This window comes from Dermacentor variabilis, chromosome 2, assembly GCF_050947875.1.
Source record: "Dermacentor variabilis isolate Ectoservices chromosome 2, ASM5094787v1, whole genome shotgun sequence".
Classification (NCBI taxonomy): domain Eukaryota; kingdom Metazoa; phylum Arthropoda; class Arachnida; order Ixodida; family Ixodidae; genus Dermacentor; species Dermacentor variabilis.
In genome coordinates this window covers 140,761,361-140,781,165 of record NC_134569.1, presented here as the reverse complement: position 1 = coordinate 140,781,165, position 19,805 = coordinate 140,761,361, and positions in this window count along the sequence as shown.

The window sequence follows — 19,805 nt, the reverse complement described above, 5'->3', positions numbered from 1 at the left end:
TGAATCTGAACTCGGCAGGTTCGTACCAATCCGTCACGTCAATGAGAAACTTCAGTTAATCTTCCGATTGGCCAAACGCATCGTGAGGCATTTGGTTCCTCGACGACCACCGTGTCGTCCACCTTTAGATGTTTCTTTGTCGATGTTCGGTAGTGGTGAAGCGAACGAAGTTCGAGAAGATAATCTTTTTTCCAACTGAGCAACAGAGAAGCTTGTTCCGGTATCGAAGTCTTCTAATGAGGTCTTCTTGGCATGCCTGCAAAATTCAGCTCTGGTATTCGTCGCCGCCGTACTTCGGTTCAATCCAGAAAGATTTTACGACTAAGGAATTGGCTGGATAGTTCAGAGGAAGTTCTTTTGCGTCGGTGTACGTATAGGTCAGTGGTCTAGAAACTACGGCCTCCATTCCACCAGTAATGTTTGCTCTTCGCTGCCGAGCGTGTGTTTTCCAAGTCTATTGCGCAGCGCCGACTTCATAGACCGTATCAACCTCTCCCGCCAACCTCCTCACCATGGTGCACTTGGTACAATGAACTTCCATTCAATGCGATGGGAAGAAAGGAAACTGGCAAAAGGTGAGTCATTTATAACACTGTAGAAGTGTTTGCAAGTCCAGTGAAGCTCTTTGGAGTGTCAGAGCGCAGTCAGAATAGATAGAGGAACTCTTCTGTGCAATAGAAATGTGCGAAACGCGTGGAGGAAGACCGTCCTTGACAGACCATTAGTGAGTACAAAGTGCACCGTTCCGGTACTCACTCAAGTGAAAAGCAAAAGGAAAGACCTAATGGTGCCAGACTCGAGCTGCCTTTGTTTTTCGTAAAGCGGACCTGCGAAATCGGCTTGCACAACTTCTAAGGGTCAACACATTTTATCCTTTCTACAGGTGAAGGAGCACATTTCACATCAGTCGTTTTTGTGTTGTGTCGTTTGCACAAAAAACTTGCCTTGATTACTTTCTTTGGCCTCTTGCCTAGCCTGTATAACTAAAATCTTTGCCGCACTTGCATTATTGTGCATGACACGTTACCATGTAAAACGCGGCAGTGCGCAGCTGTCATAATCCGTCTTGTAAGCGCATGCTTACATGGAAGAATGATAGGATGCTTCTCCTGATAGGTACCATCCATCACTTGAACTAGTCCGCGAAGACTAAGTGCTCCTTTGTGGCTAAAAGAAAAAGATGGATGCAGATCTCTCAGCGTAGAATTCTTGTTTTAAACACTGCAGTGTCATCTCCTAGCCCAACCTTTTTCTCTGGTTCTATAGTTGCTTCTGCAGGCCATTCTGAATTCACTTGCGTGAACAGTTTAGGACCACTGCACCAGATGCAGCTTTCCGAAAGAGTCTTTGCAGATTCGCAGCGTGTGAACATGTCTGCCGGATTCTCTTGTTCTGGACAGTATCGCCATTCTTCAGGATTGTTAGACTTAAAATTTCCCACACTCTGTCCTTGGCGAACTGGTTCAGCTTATCCCCGCTTCCTCGGATCCAACTAAGAACAATACTAGAGTCACTCCATATAGTACAAGCAAAATGTCGAATATCCTACGCAGGTAGGGGGTACTTCAACAACTTTGCTCTTATAGCTGCATACATTAGCTCCAACTTCGGCAGCGTGAGCGTTTTCATCGGTGCAAGTCGACATTTTGCTGTTGTGAGCTTAGTAATGGAGTCGCCTTTCAGGTTCGTCGCCTTCAGATATGCGCATGCACCATACGCTCTCAAAGTAGCATCCACAAAAATGTGGTGTTCCGTCGTATCCGTCGTTCCTTGGAGACTGCTTCTTACGCAGCGCGGGATTCTAATCGAGCTAATCTGTAAGACGTCCTTGCACCATTCACTCCAAGGCTTCCTAATATCCTTGGGTCACGAAACATTCCGAACCAACAATTGTTGAAATACAAGTTTCGCTCTCGATGTGAAGGGTGGAAGTACTCAAAGAGGATCAAATATCCTAAATGCCGTCTTTAGTAACTACCGTTTCGTATTTGTCTTTTTGTTGATACTGAGCATTCTACTACTGGTTCCAGAGTAAACTCAAAATTGTCGTGATTTTCATCCCACTGCATGCCAAATACGACCGTAACATCGCTAGTTCCTCCATATATTGCTTTTTCCTTTGTTAATAAAACTTCTTGCAAAGTCTTGTTATTAGTTCACTTTCAGGGGTTCCATCAGGCGTCATTCATGATCGTCTTCGTCCTTTCGTAAACTTGAAGGCGTTCTTCGTGTGTATCTACTCCAATCAGTGAATCATCAACGTAAAATGACTTCTTTCGACTCACCGCCACCTTCTCGTCTTCAGCACTAGACTTGTCTAGATCGTTATGGATAATAGCCATCATCAGAAATGGGCTCAAACTTGACCGAAAAAGCACGCGCATCGTGTGGCGTGGTATCTAACCAAAGAAATCGAAAAGCATCTCTGTCTGGCGCTTGTATTTCAGTCTGCAGGAACGCTTTTTCGATGTCTGAGTTTAGGGCTATTAAAAACCAACGAAAACGAAGTAGCACACGCAGTAGCTCTGGATTTACGTTGGCTTCCTTTTCCAGACAGTCGTAGAGTGAGAGTAGTCCCGTAGCATGGGAAGATGCAGCTGTTTCTTGATGACCTCCTGATGTGGCATGTAGAAAACTGTATGGCGATTGTGAACTTCCTTGGGCACAACTTCTGCTAGGCCATGCGACATATACTGTAATATGACTGTATTGTAGAGTTCAAGTAAGCCTTCATGTCGTTATAGTCTACTCACCAGGTTCTATCGACGGTTGACGGCACTGTGACGGTTGTCACTGATGGGGTGTTTGCAATCTTCCTTCCACGGTAACGCGGCAACGTACCTGTGGTTGGACCTTCGGCTAGTTTTCTCTCTGGAGCCTGAGATTGATGTTTCTGAGGAAACGAATACTGCTATGCATCTTCCGAAGGCCTCCGGATCGACACTCGTTTTCCGGTATGAGGGATCGCACATGCTTGTTCAAGCCTTCCATGGCAAGGCGAGCACGTCATCTTAACTTGACAGCTTCGCGCCGGATCACCTCTGGACGTGCATCGAAAACAAGTATTGTCCTTGGCGAGTTTATCCTTCCTTGCAGGCAGCCAGTGAGAGGTCGCCGTCATACGCACGCGTACCACGCTTTTTCATGCGGCAAAAATAGAAACTGTCCACTTTTTTTTTCTTTACAAATGCATTTCTTACTGTCGTTTGAGCTCCTTGACACTGTTTTTTTTTTCGCATGGGGTAACGCACTTCTCACGACTTTCCAAATCGACGCGAATGAATGCCAGTGGTTCATTCTGCTTAATTGGCATCTCGGGAAGCCGCTCCTCAAGTTGATTCCGATGCAAGTTCAGTGTGATCCGATGAGTCCCTCCTCAAGGGTTTAGTTCGGTGCTCCCTAATAAACGCAAGAATGATATCGTATGATAAAGACTTTTGCAATATGGCGATAAGCATTGCTGAGGAACTTAACGTAGGCACGTTGAGGAAATTCAGGCAAGGAATGTGGAGCTGCGTAGCATCATGCAGTGGTCTGAGGCCTCGCACGTCGGTGCCTAGTTTAAAGTGGGCAATGTTCTTCAGAGCGGCTAGGCGATGATGCTCGATTCTGTTTCGACCACCAAAGCGCTCTTTGAGTATGTCGACAGTATCACCCTAACAAGACTCAAATGTTTGCAATACCGCAATTGCGGACGAGGCTCCTCCAGCGACATACCCTCGTAAGTAAAAAAAAAAAAAAACATTTTCGTTTTTGATGAGAGGGCGTTATTAAATGGACTGTCTGCTCGAACCGCTCCCAGAATCCGGGCCAATTATTTATGTCTCCCTTAAATGTTGGCATATCGGGCTTCCGAAGACTCGGTCGACCAAAACTGTGCGCTAAGGCAGCGTTATCCGTGACGTTAGGCTCTACAGATGGTGATTGCAGAGGAATACCGTGGGCTCTCTCGGCTCATTGCAACACCTCAATTCGACAAGTTATTTCAGCAAGCACTCTGGTTGTCTGGCCGTTGTACTGAGAAGTAGTCGCGTATAGTACTTCTAATTCATCGCCCGGTATGTGATACTCAATCTCGTCATCAATTTTGGAGAGCATGTCGTAGCATGAAGAAAGACTGCCACGCATACCTTTAAGCTTCGGAATGTCAGCATCGTGCGCATTCATGAGACATGGCTTCCTGAATGATCATCGTGTTTTGCGCTCGTCAGGCCGCTCGCCTGGTATTCAGACGGTTTATTAGCAGAAGTTACGTGCGATATCTCATCTGACTTGCGCAGGACTCAATCTTCCCCTCCACGTTTATCGTTCGTCACCACTCGTAGCAGAGCAGAGAGCCCCTCGACGCCTGCGAAGAGAAAAAGAGGTGTCCGCACGCGGTTTTCAGCACTTAATATTACAAACGCGAGAGGCTGACTTGAACACCGAGGATTAGTGTGCGATATCCTTCTACGATGGATATCGTACTGCAATCCCACGGCGGGTTATTGACCAAGATCTGGGTTGAATTAGGAAAATTCTCTCAATACGAAAATTCATAAAATTGTCAAGTCGAAATGTATAAAAGTAATGTTGGAAGAAATAAAGAGAATCGAGGCCCGCTCTAACCTCACCCTTGTTCTCTCTTTCTCTACGAGTACCCGTCCATTAGAGCACTTCTTTTTCTACACTTTAGGCACGCACATTTGATAGTAAGAAAAAAAAAATAGAAAGAAAAAAGATTACCGCAAAGACTCTAAACCGACTAAAAAAAATTGAGGTTGCACTGAATGCCCTAGGAAATGAGGCATGTATTTTGGTGTCACAGAATCTCGAAGCAAGCAAAAACCAAGAGATTTACCTCGTCTGGGAGAAAAACCAAACGGCACTCGGGAGGAACTAGCGACATCGCCGAGTGCGTTGAACATAATATATCACGGACTACAATTGGAAAGTGTCGCAGCATGTTTCCGCTGACATATCCGTTTGTCAGCTTATATACCGACGCAAGCTTGGAGAAGCCGCGCACAGGAAGCGCAGTCCCCCTTCTTCAAGATTATGCGGCAGGCATCTAAATTACAGGCGTATTTCAGTGAGCGCCTGCCACCTGTAAACGCGGCTTCTCATTCCAAGCGCTATTTGTGGCAGCCTCGAAAAGTCTAGTTCTCTGACTGTGACCAATGGTCGTGTTAGTCTAGCTGTTCTGTGATAACTCGTGTGCTGAAACCCGATGCTGAAATACAGTGCTCAACCATGACTGAATTACTGTGCTCAATTGACTAATGACTAATGACTGAATTGACTAACGACTCAATTACTGTGACACCGAAACTCACACTCTGAAGGGCATTCGCTGTGGTCGCGTTGACCCGTTCTTGCTGTTCGCCAGAAGGCGGCGATTCTTCTGCGCGTAGCCCATAATAATTCTTAGGTGTGCGAGTCCGCAACAAGTGTTTGTTGTTTCTTACGCATCATGTTTAAATCGGCTAAGTGTAAAGTGTCCGCTCACGCCGCGATCTAGTTTGCTAACTGACCTTGCCTGATTTTTGATTAATGGGTTATTCAGAAACTTGCATGCATAGCTATGCTGTGAGCTGGAACTAATCTTTATGTCCTTTAGGGCCCATTTGTTACAGAAACATGTAGAATAAAACAGAGGAACCGGTACAGACTTACTGTATAAAGTTTCATTCCTCTTCACCAAATATTGCCTCCCGAAACTTTCATATTTCAATCTTCGCCTAAAGAAATTTGCGAGGCTTGTTTTGATCTCCTAACAAAAATTAAAAAGAAAACTGAAACAAGGTACAGAAGAGACGTACATTGGGTATATCTTGTTTTTTTTCTCCAAGCACAATTTTGCAGTTTGTTATTATTTTTTATTGCGGCGAGAAACACAAGTTTACGGCAAAAATATTTCTTATGGTTAATAGTAATATTTATGGAGCTTATACAACATCTACACTTCAAAAGACAACAAGAACGTAAGGATAACATTTTTCCCCCGACCTCGGGAAGCAGCATTTAGTTGTCTGGTGTGTACAGGAATAATAATCATCCGCCTGACTTTCATAGTTAATTAAGTGCTGTCCATTAAATATATATGTGCCTGAAATTCACTTCTAACCAACTTTTACCTAAGTATGGCAAAGTGTAGTGAACTATGGCATCGTTAGCCTTTGTGTCATTTCGTAAGTACCCACCGTTATGGAACAAATGACGTCTTCGACAGCGAGTTCAAGTCAACGGAGTGCTTCTATGATAGTTAGGCAAAAAATAATAATAATAAACTGCTACCGCCTGCAAGCCTACACGGATGCGTAGGCGAGCGCGGATATCCATAGCTGTGCAGCAGCATATTGCATAACATGTGCTGGTATGTCTCGTTCGCAGCTGTGGCTTTCTTCGACAATACGGCAAAAAGTTGCAATCGCCGTCGGTCTAAGAAAAGAACAGACCTATGCCGCAGAAGACGACAGGGTACTCACGAAATTTAACTCAGCTCTACAGTGGCTAAATTGTGGCCTGTCTGGTGAGGAATTCTCTAACCAATATCTGGCGCTGTTTAAAAATATTGGGAGTATGCAGGCGCTCAAAGTGAAGTCTCAGTGGGTTCAGTGTGATGTAGGATATGGAATAATTGAGAGAGCTGACCCTTTTGGCGACAAAACACGGTCGTGTGTCCCGAAATTGAAAGCCGAGAAGAGTGCGCTGCGAGCAATTGACGCCATTCGTAACGATTTATGGATGGTCCACAGTCTTTCACGTAAACCCTTGACGACTCAACATCATCTCAAGTAGGCTACTCTCCGGTGTCGCATTTCACACACGTTATAGTTACTCAGCGTGACTGACGAGACTGCGCAACTACTCAACTCTCGCGTCGCCACATGGCCCCACTGTGTGATTAGGGACGTGGACCAGTTCGTCTGCATGTGCCAGCAATTATAGATGTGGAAATAAAAAGGCTGGTTTAATTGTGCTAGCTTTCCCAGGTAATATTCCAAACTTACAGTTGCCAGATGAGCCCGTGATGATCACGGAACAAAAACATTATACCCGTAATTTAGCATTCTCCGAGGCATCGAGCTATTGCATACAACACAGTTTAAATACCATTGTCACCAACGTAAGAAAAGCCTTGGCAAAGCAGTTGCTGGAAATGCACGCCAACCGGATACTCCCGGTCGCACGGCCACAACATGAAAGATGTCATATAGTTACTAATGAACAAATTACTTAGCGGCTCAAGCTTTCTCCTAAAATTTTGAATAACCCTCATCTGTCTAAATGAACCGCAACTGCGTGGTGCTTAACATTTTATTTAAATATTCCCTACGAAGCACAGCGTAGAACCACGTACACGAGAGCAGTGTCTAAGATAGTATCATTTCGGCAACGCTGCTAGAACTAGGGATACTGGGTGAGCTTCGTGAGCAGTAACATCAAAAACGGCGAGCAAAAGGTTCAAGGATTTCGACTGAGCAGGAAATGCCAACGCTCGCACGCTTTGGACAAATACACAAACAAACTTAAACCCCTCCGCCCCGCCCCCCCCCCCCACCCCGTCCCCCCATACATTACCTGCGCGAAGACAATTTAGACGAATCTGCATGCGCTCAACCAAACAGAGGGCAACTGGGAGAGGCGCGAGCGATAAGCACATTCATGCAGCTTACAGTAATGACAAATATACGGTAATCACGACCATGAAAAGAAAGGCAATATTACATGGGTAGCGTCCTATTATGTGAAGTGCGAGTGATGCTCTCACTACTGGACGCGAAATTGCGAAAGTGGTTTTACAAAGGTACAGGCTACGTGAAACGTGCAAATTCACATTGGAAAGTCACTGCACAATAATATCTGTTCCTTCGGGTATCGCGGCCGCATCCGAGTATCGTAAATTATTGGCTCGAAGACGCAAGATGTCGACTTAATCCACGTTGGGATAACTGTTTTTAGTTCACCTTGTGCCGCGCTCGAATGAACTATTTAACGCAATTGCTCTCATTTCTGAGCTCCTCCTCGCTGTTCTAAAAAAAAACAAAAGCAGCTGATTCAACGAGTTGGAATCTATACACAGTGAAGCTTTGTGTGAGTGCATAAAGAGTCGAAAGACGAGTTTGTGTTTATTGCCTGTCCGCACAAAGTTACACGGGAAGCCTTAACCGGGCATTGTCGACAGGTTAATAATTCCGCCTCCGCTAACGTTGCGATGATGATTTATTGGCATGCCCTTTGAAACGGGGAGTTGAGAAATAGTCACCTAGCCTGTTTGATTTAATCAGGTTTTCTGCACATGTTTTTTGATTCTAGCATTTCTGTATACGCACCCATAATCCTTTCTCTTCCTCAGAATTTATCTGCCTTGTGCCACTACCTATGCCTGTAACGGATCCAGTGATATCAATGTCTTCCCAATACCCTGCATGTCTCTTGCTTATCTCGTCTGCTGACCGGATGATGCTTCGGTCCACGTTATATCCAAGCGCTTCCATGAGGTATGCGTTACCTATGGGTCTCACAGACTGAATACGTGTGCATTGCACAACGATGCGCTGAGCGGTCTCCGGAGATGTGTTGCACACATGCCTCACGTTAGCTCCGGTATTTCTTTATTGTTACGCAACCAGGTTGAGGTTCATCTACCAACGCACTTCCCTTCGTGTTATCGTACAGATTTTCCCTTCTAATTTCTGTCTGTGTATCTCTCACTTTCTTTCTGATGATTCCTGGTTGTCTATATTACCCTGCAGTTGGTTGTCAACTTTCTTGACCACTTGCTTGATTCCCTGTCCACGCTTTTCATTACAGATACTTCTGCACTTTAGTTGGCCATTTCTTTTGATCCATGTTCCTGAGTTTTTCCTCAAAACTTATTTCGCCCTGCGCTTCTCGGAGTTCTGAAGAGGCCTTGTGCACTTTAGCCGGTCATTTATTTTGGTCCGTGTCCCTGAGTCTTTTTTTCAAAACCTTTGTTCTCCGTTTCTAGGACTTCCGAAGAGGCCCAACCGATATCACCCTGCACTGCCTTATTTATGGTTTTATTGGGGGCTCCCAATGCCAACTGGCCTACCTATCTTTGGTTAACTTTAAACCGCGACAAGATATCAGATTTGAAGTACAGAATAGCATTTACGGTTGATAACGCTGGCACCATTACTGCTTTACAGATTCCACGCACCACCTCATATTTATTGTGGCCGCGAAGTGTTCTATGTTTCATTATTACTGCAGTCCGCTTCCTCTTTATTTTAAGATAATCTTCGTAGGTGCTTGAGTGAGTCTTTCCTTCGCTTATGTGTGCGCCTAGGTACTTACATTGCTTCACTATATGAGCATCACTTGCTGTTGTATTGAAACCACGGAATTACTTGTCTCTACATTAAAACTCAAAATTCCCGATTCCTCTGTGCTACACCTAAATCCTAGATATGTCACTGCCTTGCCACAGACATTCTCAAGTGTTTGTAAATATCTTGCGTTGTCCGCTAGTGGCACTACGTCGTCCACATACAAGAGTCCGGGGACCTTCTGTTGCACCTGTCGTCAACTTCACATCTAGGATCAATCACACCCCAATTCCCTGTTTTCCAGTCATCTTTCTATGCCCCTAGCATAAAGTGTTAACAGCAATGGAGACAGAGGACATCCTTGCTTCAGTCCATGGTGAATTTCCACCACTTCAATACATTTTCGCCCTTCCCATAAAATTTATTCTCGGCTGTCTCTCTCTATATGTATCTCGTCATCCCGTAATCTCATTTTATGCCTTCGGGCTGTAGCATATCCCATTACAATTAACTGTCTACGTTGTAGTAGGCTATTTCACCCAGTACATCCTTTCGTAGAGCGCAGCTCTTAGGCACCTGTCCCTACGTTGAGCCCCCGTTGGCATCCCTAGGCGTCCACGGTGTAACAGAGGAAAGGAGCACAGCGAAGAATAAAAGAGCGAAAGCGGAGCGCATCGGGGCTGAAAGACGGCGATAGCGAAGAGAGCGTGAGGAGGAAAGTGGAAGAGGGACGTGCAGCGGAACCATGAGGCGGAAAGAAGAACAGCGTAGTACCGCGTAAGATGGGCTCTGCGGCGACGACCGCAACGAGATAGCGCCAGAGTAGCACGCCATCGTCTGTTCACCGATGATACCATCTCTAAAGCATACGGCAAGCGCGTCCATCGATACCATACAGAAAAACAAAGCTCTGCATGAGCGGAGGTCGGCAGCTGCTGTGAGTTGCACCCACGCGCAGCCTCTCGCGATCTCCCGTTTAGGGAGGCAGTTGCGTCACACTTGGCTCCGTTTGCAATGTGCTGCACGCGGCAGGTTATAATATAAACCGTATACCTATATATTCACAATACAAAATAATGACACGCGAAATGAAAACACGTAAGAGCGGCGCTCAAATTTTGCGTTATGGAGTCATGTAACCATCGGTGAGTTTTTTCCACCCACTTCGACAGTTCTCATTTTATGGCTTGCATTGTCGTTATATATGTCGCCGACGTTGCCGTAACTGGCCTGCACGAGCTCCTCTTATGTTTATCACCTTGGCCTTTGTACATGAGTTGGATCTTACTTTCACGCAATCCAACCACAATTGTATTTGTTCTAATCCCTTGCTCTATCGCATTATTCAGCAATGCCTTGCTCTTTGGACCGAGCAGATGCGCGTAGGCGAGTGCCATATAGTGGCGGTGCAAGGAACCCAGCGGTGATGTCGCGCGGGTCCTCCACTGTGATTGGTTGGCCTATTCGGCTTGAGAACCGCCGCGCAGTACCTAGGGTAACTAAAACCGGGCGAGGTTCGCAAATAGCTTCGGTTTGAAATATAGCAGCTCGCTTGCAGCGAGGAAGCACAGGGTTGTCCGGACGCCGACTGAAGCGGACACAAGAGCGTCTGCGACATCGCGAACGAAACCGCCCAACGAATGTAAATAAAAAATGCCCGCTTCTCCGCACAGGTGTGTTTACTGTGGAAAAGCCACCTTTAAGGACCGCATTTGATCCGTCTACACAAGTAGACGCATATCAAACAAGAAATATTTAGACTGTTTAGTATTATACAGAGAATTTTCTTCGCAACCGGAGGCATGTGTTTCAGCGGGTGCTTGCTATCTACAGATAAAAAAATGTTTGGGAACTGTTGCACTCACCGTGCGGATGTATGACTAATATACAAAAAAAGCATCTTGAGAACCATTATTTGGCCGAGATTTCGCGAGTTTCTGGCTCATAAAAGCTGGTATGAGAACAGTTAGAAATATTGATGGAAAACATCGGGCCACAATGAGAAAAAGAGCTTCGAACAGGTGAATTTACTTACAGAGACGCATACATAGAAAGGGGGATGGACATGAACGATTTCTTCTTACGTGTCCCGGAAATGGCTTCGTCATTCCGAAGAAAATACATAAATCTCACGATTAGGGCCTCCTACGAACGCGAGAGGCATAAAGTGAAGTCTGGAATGCGGAATCGCTGGAGCGTGAAACAAGAACGTTGATGATAAATGCAGGGGAAAACAAACAGGAATGTGGGCGCAAAGTACGTGAAATTTTGCCACATTTCAGTGAGAGTAAAAAACTAAACACTAACGAGAACTTTGACCCACTAAAACTATCTATATATTGAGCAAGCCTGTGCCCAGAAAAGCAAGTGGCACTCAATGCGCAACGGTAGCGGGTAGCACCACCGGCGATCGTCAAAATCTTAGTTGTACGGGTCAGACGCGTCGGCTATTGAAACAAGGCTCATCGTAGGTTGTAAGCTAATCGCTGGTGCTCGCGTGCAGCCTAGAATGTACAACGCTAGTCTTGTCGCGCGTGCATTCTGATTAGCCAAGGTTAGGGAACAACATAGACAACGGATAGAACCATTGATAACATTCGAGAAACTTCCGATACGGAAAGGCCTGTCTTGCGCTGAGAGATCATGTGGCCGATGGGAAACGTTTACTGAGAACACAAACAGTATGCGTGCGTCAATATGCTTGTACGAAGCGCTCCTATTTGCGCCGCTTCCTCCGTGTGCGTTTTTTCTAAAGCTAATTAAGAAATAAGCTTTCCGAGTATGTTCAGAAGTAACCTATCATTGAGCATGTGACTTGACACCACGTGCCCGGTTCTAGTGACTCTCACACTGGCGCATAATGAATGGTCTCCTACCGCGAGCGTACCTTGTACAACAGTACGTTTTACAGCATGGCTTAAGCAACAGCTCTTACAGCATGGTTTAAGCAACAGATACAATTTCAAATGTCTGGAACAATTGTTGACAGTGCCAAAACAAACGACGGGGCTACTGGAATACCTAGTTTGTTTTGGCCAACTGTCTTCACCGACGTGAATTTCTTCACACCGGATAAGCGAGCTAAAGCTGTTCTAGAAAGTCGACGAATCTCGCTGTCAATTCATTCATTTTAGTGAAGTGTCGGATGGAGCTCGAAAATATATGCTGTTGTATAGGCTTCAGCGAATTACACCATACGGGCGTTCTGAAATGCTTAATGCGTAGATTACCCATATTTCATCTCTAAGAAGGCCCTACGCCTAATAAAGCCTGTAAGTTCTGTCTGTGTTCATGCTGCATAGAACGGCCCGCGTCATTCCCACATGACCATCCATAGAGAGAATGTTTTATCTAACTAGAGACAAAGAATAACATTCCAAAGGTATACATTAGACAAACGAGAACAGCATTATAATGTGCGGAGTCTCCCTGAGTCACTGGGACTATTCTCTGAAGTGTGATCAGTGAGTTAATTAGTTGCGGTTTATTTGGGCAATAGATTACTCATGCATTTCAGGGCATAAATCGTGGTTAAAAAGTTCTACAGCAGGCTAAAAAAAAAAAAAAACCCAATGAAGTTGTTTGCATAGGGTCAACTGTTGCGTGGTTCTTTTCTCCTCACTCTGAGAAAAACCTCACGAAATATGTAAATAATGACATCAGTGCAATCTTGCCCGTCTGGATAATACACTCTATAAAAAAGTATGCACCCTTCGGGGCGTATTTTTTCCCACAACGATAGTTGTCATCTGCCTTGCTTGCGCCTCCTTTTTTTATGCTGCGAGCCTTAGTACTTCCAGGTCTCGAACGGCATGCGCGTTATCAGCGTGATATAGTATTTTCGATCAGAAAGTAGCGAGTGCAAATTTTTCGAGAAAGGAAACGCAGACAAAGCAGAGGGCAATTATTGTTGTGGGACAAGATAAGACCCAAAGGTGAAAACCTTTTTAAGAGGGCAGCGGTTTAAGCAGTTATTCGAATTAATGAAGTCCGCATGTCCAAACGAGATAGAAGAAACAAGAATATCGCCTATGGTGTCCAGCGTACGTCGACATATTCGTTGGCAACGTCGAAACCCGCGATGGTCCAGTTTATTTATTTATTTTCCATTCTTCTAGGACTTTTGGGCTGCTATAAGGCACGCATTTTAATTATTAGAAGAAAAAGAAAGTAACCAAGCACATAAAATACAAGCAGTACAAAGAAGCTTCTGAATGGAACACTGATAGCGTAAAAACAGCACATGACACATGGCATGTACTGCATATACAAAAAAAAAAAAACCTAAGGGCGTCTAAGCACTTCTTATCAATTGTGAATGTCAAAGCAGTAATGTTCAGTTGAATGCCGCTGAGCGGTTGTTAGAGTTTTACGCTGCGAATAATGTGCTGCCCGAGCCAGCAAGCAACAGCAGCAGCCTGCGGTGCCAACGCCGCGCGCCACTGACATCCTACGCGACGAGCAATCGAGGAAGCAGCAGTGGCCAGGAAGGCTGGCAGGCGCGCTGCAGCTAAGCCCAGTGGGCACGGGAGAGAGATATACGGACCATGCGCCGGCTTCCTGGAGCGAAAGTGAGCGTGACGTGGCGTCGCGGCAAAGCTCTCTCCCCTCATGCAACACCTGGCGCGCTATTGGTTAGACAGACGTCCCCTAACGCCCGCTCTGCTCCGTCGAGGCCTGCTCGTTACATGACGTCGCAACCAATACGAATTCAGGTGCCAATTCACTCCTCCAGACTACAGACGCCGGCTGTTTTTCAGCCATTTGACGCCTTCGCGTCAAAACTTACATGGCATAGAAGTAATAGCAAACAATTTGTAACTTATCAATGCTATCGCGACACAGGAATAGCATTAAGCACTATACAAACAGCATGTATGCCAGACCCATAAAACCCAAATTGTATAAATGGCAACCCTAACTTTGTTGCAAAGTTGTTAGAGAATTCGCACCTTCACGTACTTCCGCGTTCAGATTATTCTATCTACTCTTGTATTCTGACGAGAAATAAGCGTTTTAACTCTTTTGTTACTGCGAGAAAAATAGTAGTTTCTTTATAGGGCTCGGAAAAAATTATTTACCACTACATAAATTGTTCCAGCAGACATCGCAGCACAGGATTTTACCCGCAATGAAATGCCCTTTCCAAAAATTGCCTAAAAAATTATTACGCAAAACAAAAATTCTTGGAACCGCCATTTGTGCTGCCAGTTAAAAAAAGAAATAAAAAAAACATGATATCAACATAAACAGTACTATCAAAGAAAATTCAGAATATTCCTGGGTTATTTAATATATATATATATATATATATATATATATATATATATATATATATATATATATATATTGCGAAGATAAATAACGCAGGAATAGTGTCGGAAAAAATAGGTGCTCAGTACGCCACCGTTCATCGGATACAGAACAGAAACTAAGACCAGTTCATCGGTCATGCCATGCGGTGAAGCAGTTCCTGGATTTTGTGAAGCATAGGTGCACTCCGCACTTTTCCCACGAAACGTCGGGTCTTTATTCATCTTCGCGGTCCTCGTGACACATTTTGCAGTTCCGCCTTTTAGGCAGAAGCACTGTACTCCGAAAGCAAGCCCAGGTTATCCAGAGGGCCCAGGTTAGAGCGGAGCGTCACGGCGTTCTGTCCTTCACGTGGGCGCGGCCAGCGGCTAGAATGGCCTCTCGTTAGGAGGTCCTCACAGTGGCTCCTCAGGATCAAATAAAGTTGGTTGTCTGTCTGTCTGTCCGCCTTTTCGGCATCTTCTGAGGATGGTCCGATGAGAAGTCCAAGCAATGTGCTTCACCACTTTGTCTAGCGTCTTGCACCTCTTCCCCGACCGACCTCTCTCAGCGTAGCTAGGCACCTACGATATTATGCGTCCAAACATACCTGTTTGCATTTTTGCAAATTATCTTAAAAACCTCTGTGGAGAAGATTAGAAAGAAATCCTATGCTGTTGTAAGCTGTCTTGCGCTGATCCGTACTGCTCAGCCAAGATGTGCCACGGGCAGCCTTCTTGGCGTGTACGGAAGTTTCTTTGCCACCCATGGCAGTGCATCATAACTAAGCGAAGTATGCACACTGCAGATCATCATCAGAGCTCTGAGGTCGTGTAAAAAGATCGGCAGATAAGTGCGCACAAGGAAGGAAACCACTCAAGGCCGTAAAGGAAACTCGCTGGGGAACAGCCGAAGATGTCCCATGTTGACTGAGAACATCGTCGGCGTCATAGCTCGAATCTGCTTTGCTGTCATCTTCGGAATCATAACTCGAGTCCCCATCACTGAATTGAAGTGCGGTGCAGCATAGTTTCGAGCACGACTCTTTTCTCCCGACGCACCCGCGCGGCGACGCCATGGGAGCGACTTTCGATAACTGCGCGGTGACACCAGCAGCACCCCTTGCCCGGATTGTACGCGAGAAGCGTTACTGAAACTCTTGGAAACTGGTTGCAAAAGCCGGGTCCACATGTTGGACATGAGGGGGACTTTCAGAAATACACTATAGAAAAATAAAACGACTCGGTCTCCAAACCAAAGCTCACTATAGTGAAGAGCTGGCGTCATTTTCGGTTAATTATCGCCACTCAGCACTGTCGGACGGCGGAGCCAGCGATATTATTTAATTCTTGGCTTGCTGGGAGTCATTTGAATACACAATTTTAATGCTAGTGCAGCATCACCGTGAGCAGTATGCTTTTTTCCTCGAGCGCGGCAGAAGGTGACAGCCACGCCTCACTTCGCTGCACCATACGCACATTTGTTCGCAAAATGGTCCGTCAGAACTCACAACGTCGGCGGAGAGCGAAAATTGTAACTGATTCCGAAAGTGCAGTGCCTGTAATAACTACTGGATGGCCTTAAGTCGATCAGAAACGGCTACAACATGTAGAAATTGGCGAGCTAAAGCATCGATTGCCGATGATAGATTTCAATAGGGGGAGTAACGAAAGAGTTAAAATGCTGACTCTACGCATGTAGTTTTTGACGACTCACAAATTATCAGTGAGAGACCAATCACTTACCACGGATGCAAGCACACTCGTCGGTTTTCGATTGGGCATGCACAATTTATTCGTTTGAGACATTTTCTGGAGCCCTGCCATCCAAACGCGCAAGAGCGCAGGTGCGTCATTTTAATACTGCGATTGCTTTCTGCAGAGGTAAGGACAGCAAACTGCGCGAGAGCTGACGTCATGAAAAGTAATAATTCACATTCAGCCGTCTTGCAGCACGAAGCTACAAAGGAAACCCATGCGAGTTTGTCAGAAAGAAAGCCTCGCAGTTGAAAAATTCCCACGGGTGGAAGGTACGGGTGGAAGGTGCGGGAGGAACTTTTTATTACCTGCGAGGCTTTCTTCCTAAGAAACTTGCATATGTTTCCATCGTAGCTGCGTCCTACAAGACGGGCGAATGTCCGTTTTTCCATGTCATGAACTTTCCTCCACCTAGCGGGCATTCCCAAAACTATTCTCCGAAGGCCTATTGTCATGAATACGACTTCACTAGGTGTTTCTGAGCCCACTCTACAAGTTTTGAAATGTGACTTATGCCCTAAAACGAATACCTAAATTTCGCATAATCTATTATAGCTAACTATAGCAGCTCAGAACTTAAGAATTACAAACGAAAAAAGAACCAAGCCGGCTGGAGTCCACTCATAGCTCAATGACTTTGCTCTGTTAATGCAAATGCAAACATGTAATTGAAAAATAAATGATTGATGTCTCAGGCTAAAATGTCACATTTGGCTGAGTACCGATTTGTGGATCAGTCATAAAATTTGTACTTGACATGCGCGTTTTATACTGAAACCCGTGACACAAGGGCAGATCTGTACGGAGGAAACGGCTGTCTGAAACACGGAATACCGCTCAGCGTGAAATACATAAGCGAGCCTGATTTGTTGTGTATAATTTGTGTAAAAGTGCTATACACTCTTACCGGGCCCGGCTCTCCTCCAGACTTTGGAGACATATGCACACTGCGTTTCGGTGGGTGAAGCTTGTTTGTAATTTTCAGGTTGCCACCGACTACAGCGAACGGACTGTACTTAAAAAAATAGTCTGAGCAACTAAAAGAACTGCAAACAATATTAAGGAAGCGTTGCTTTTTTTCGTCTAGGGTGTAGCCCTCTTTTTTGGCTTTGGCTCTAGTTAAGTAATACACTCCGTATATGCTATTCCTGCACCAAGGCAGGCGACGCATGGCACAACAAAATTGGTGGCATTAAGTGGACTGTTTCTGCGAAGTGTACCTAAAGCGTCCTTGAGAGAGCGTAAACTTTTATTTCAAATCAACAAGATTTGAGTCCGGCATCCTTTTAGTGGGTCTGGGCACCCGCCGCGGACGCGGTTCCGAGACCTTGTCTCGAAGCGGCTTCCTCGGCTCGCTGGACGGCCCAGAGTTGTGCTGTCAGGTCAGAGCTGAGCAGTGTGTTCATCCAGCGTGACTGGAGGCTGGCGGTGGAAGAGACGGAGGGGTCGGCACTGCCCGACTTGTTTGTTAGGTCCCGACACTCCCATAACATGTGATTTAGTGTGGCAACCTCGCCACACGATGTGCATCTGTTTGTAGTGTACATGTCTGGATACATGGCGTGCGTGAGTCTGGGGTTTCTGTAAGAGTCTGTTTGTAATTGTCTGAAGTGTACTGCTTGCGTCCTGTCAAACCTAGCGTGAGGGAATGGGTATATGCGTCTTTGTAATTGGTAGTGTGCCGTGATGTCGTGAAAACTGGTCATACGATCCTCCCATGCCCAGACGTTTGCAGTACCCCGCGGGGGCTCTTCCTCCGATGCTGCTCGGTGAGTCAGGCCTCAAGCAACGCCGTGAGCCGCTTCGTTGGGGGTGCTCATTCCAGTGTGTGCCGGGATCCATAGCAAATGCCTTCGGTTATGAACGTCGGCCTCTCCCTGGTGTATGGGATGTCGCTGGAGTATCTGATATGCCTCTTGCGAGATGCGCCCATTTGCAAAATTGCGAATTGCCGTTTGCGAGTCGCAGATCACGTATGTAGCTTTGGTTTGTGTGAGGGCCAGTGCTATGGCCGCTTCCTCTGCCGCTTCGGCATGTGCCGTGTTCACGGTGACGCTCGTGAGGTGGTTGCCTCGGTGGCTGGTAACTGCCGCCACGAAACTCTTCCTGTCTCGATAGCGGGCTGCGTCGGTGAAGACCGCCTCCTTGTTGTTAGAGTAACTTTTGTTCATGTGTTTTGCCCTGGCTTTACGCCTCCCCGTGTGGTGTTGCGGGTGCATGTTGCGAGGCAATGGGGGTACGTCCTTGATCTTCTTACAATTTATGAATTAACCTTGCATACACTGTAGTGTAGACTGTGTTCACAGTAACTACTTGTGAGTTGCAAGTGACTGCAATATCAATTTATGTTTACTTTACGTTTAACGATCCGTTCTGATACTCTGTGCAACTTGCTTGTGTTGTTAAGTATAATGTGCTATTGGCACTTTCTGGGAACTGTGCCATAGCATGTCCGACCTTTCTGTGCATTCTATTTGGTATTCCGTCTTGATTATTTTATTACTTGCTTCCTTGTTTGCTTGCTTGTTTTTTCTTTTTTTTTTATTGCGATAAGGCTTGCCCTTAAGGCATAATTCTTGGACTGTATATGTGTATTATATGTGTGCTGTGAGGCCTGTGTTGTGTATGAATTGGAGCATTGTTTTGTGGAATCTGTTGTCATGTATCCAGCGGTCATAGCTGGTTGTCACACTGTAGCGGAGGCCGGCTTCCAGTAGGAGACGCGAGCGTTCCGATTGTAAACCCGTACATGTCCATATTAGGTGGTATGCATCTGATTCCACCACAGGAACGGAGCAGTATGGACACGTAGCACCCAGTGGTAAATGCGACCAGTTCCACCTTGAGACAACAGCCGGTGTAAGGGCCACCCCGGCCCGAAGCCTCCTAAGCACAACTTCCTCCGCCCTAGTAAGGTGAAGGGGGAGGGAGCAGACACACGGTGGGATAAGAGCGCATGTGTCCTGCCGGAGAACATTTTTACGGGCTCGCAGCGAGTTACGGGGTTGGGTGGGAGGGGAATAGGTGGAGGATCAGGATTAGGAGGGCAGTGTGCCTGCTGGTCAGCAGCAATGTTGTGAGGGTTCGCTGAATGGCCTTGAATCCAGTGTACCTTGACGCAAGTAGATGTCTTACTATTCATAGTGTGTATTGTCTCGCAGATTTCCATCGCCTTATCAACCTTCTTGAGTTCCTGGATAGCCGCTAAAGAATCGGTGAAGATATCTAGTTGCTTGATGGTAGGCAGCTCAGATGTCGCATCTTGCACAGCGTCGTGGATGGCTTGAAGTTCCATTACTAGAGCGCTGGCTTCTGTAGATAAATAGCGCTGGTGGCCGCTGATGAAATTATGCGTAGTACTCAGGAATGATGTCCTTCCGCCGTCTGGGAGAATGGCAGCATCCGTATAGACTTGGCAGGTGTTAACGCATGATGCATCGACGATGTTGTGTTCGTCAATAATACCTGTTGTATCGCGGCG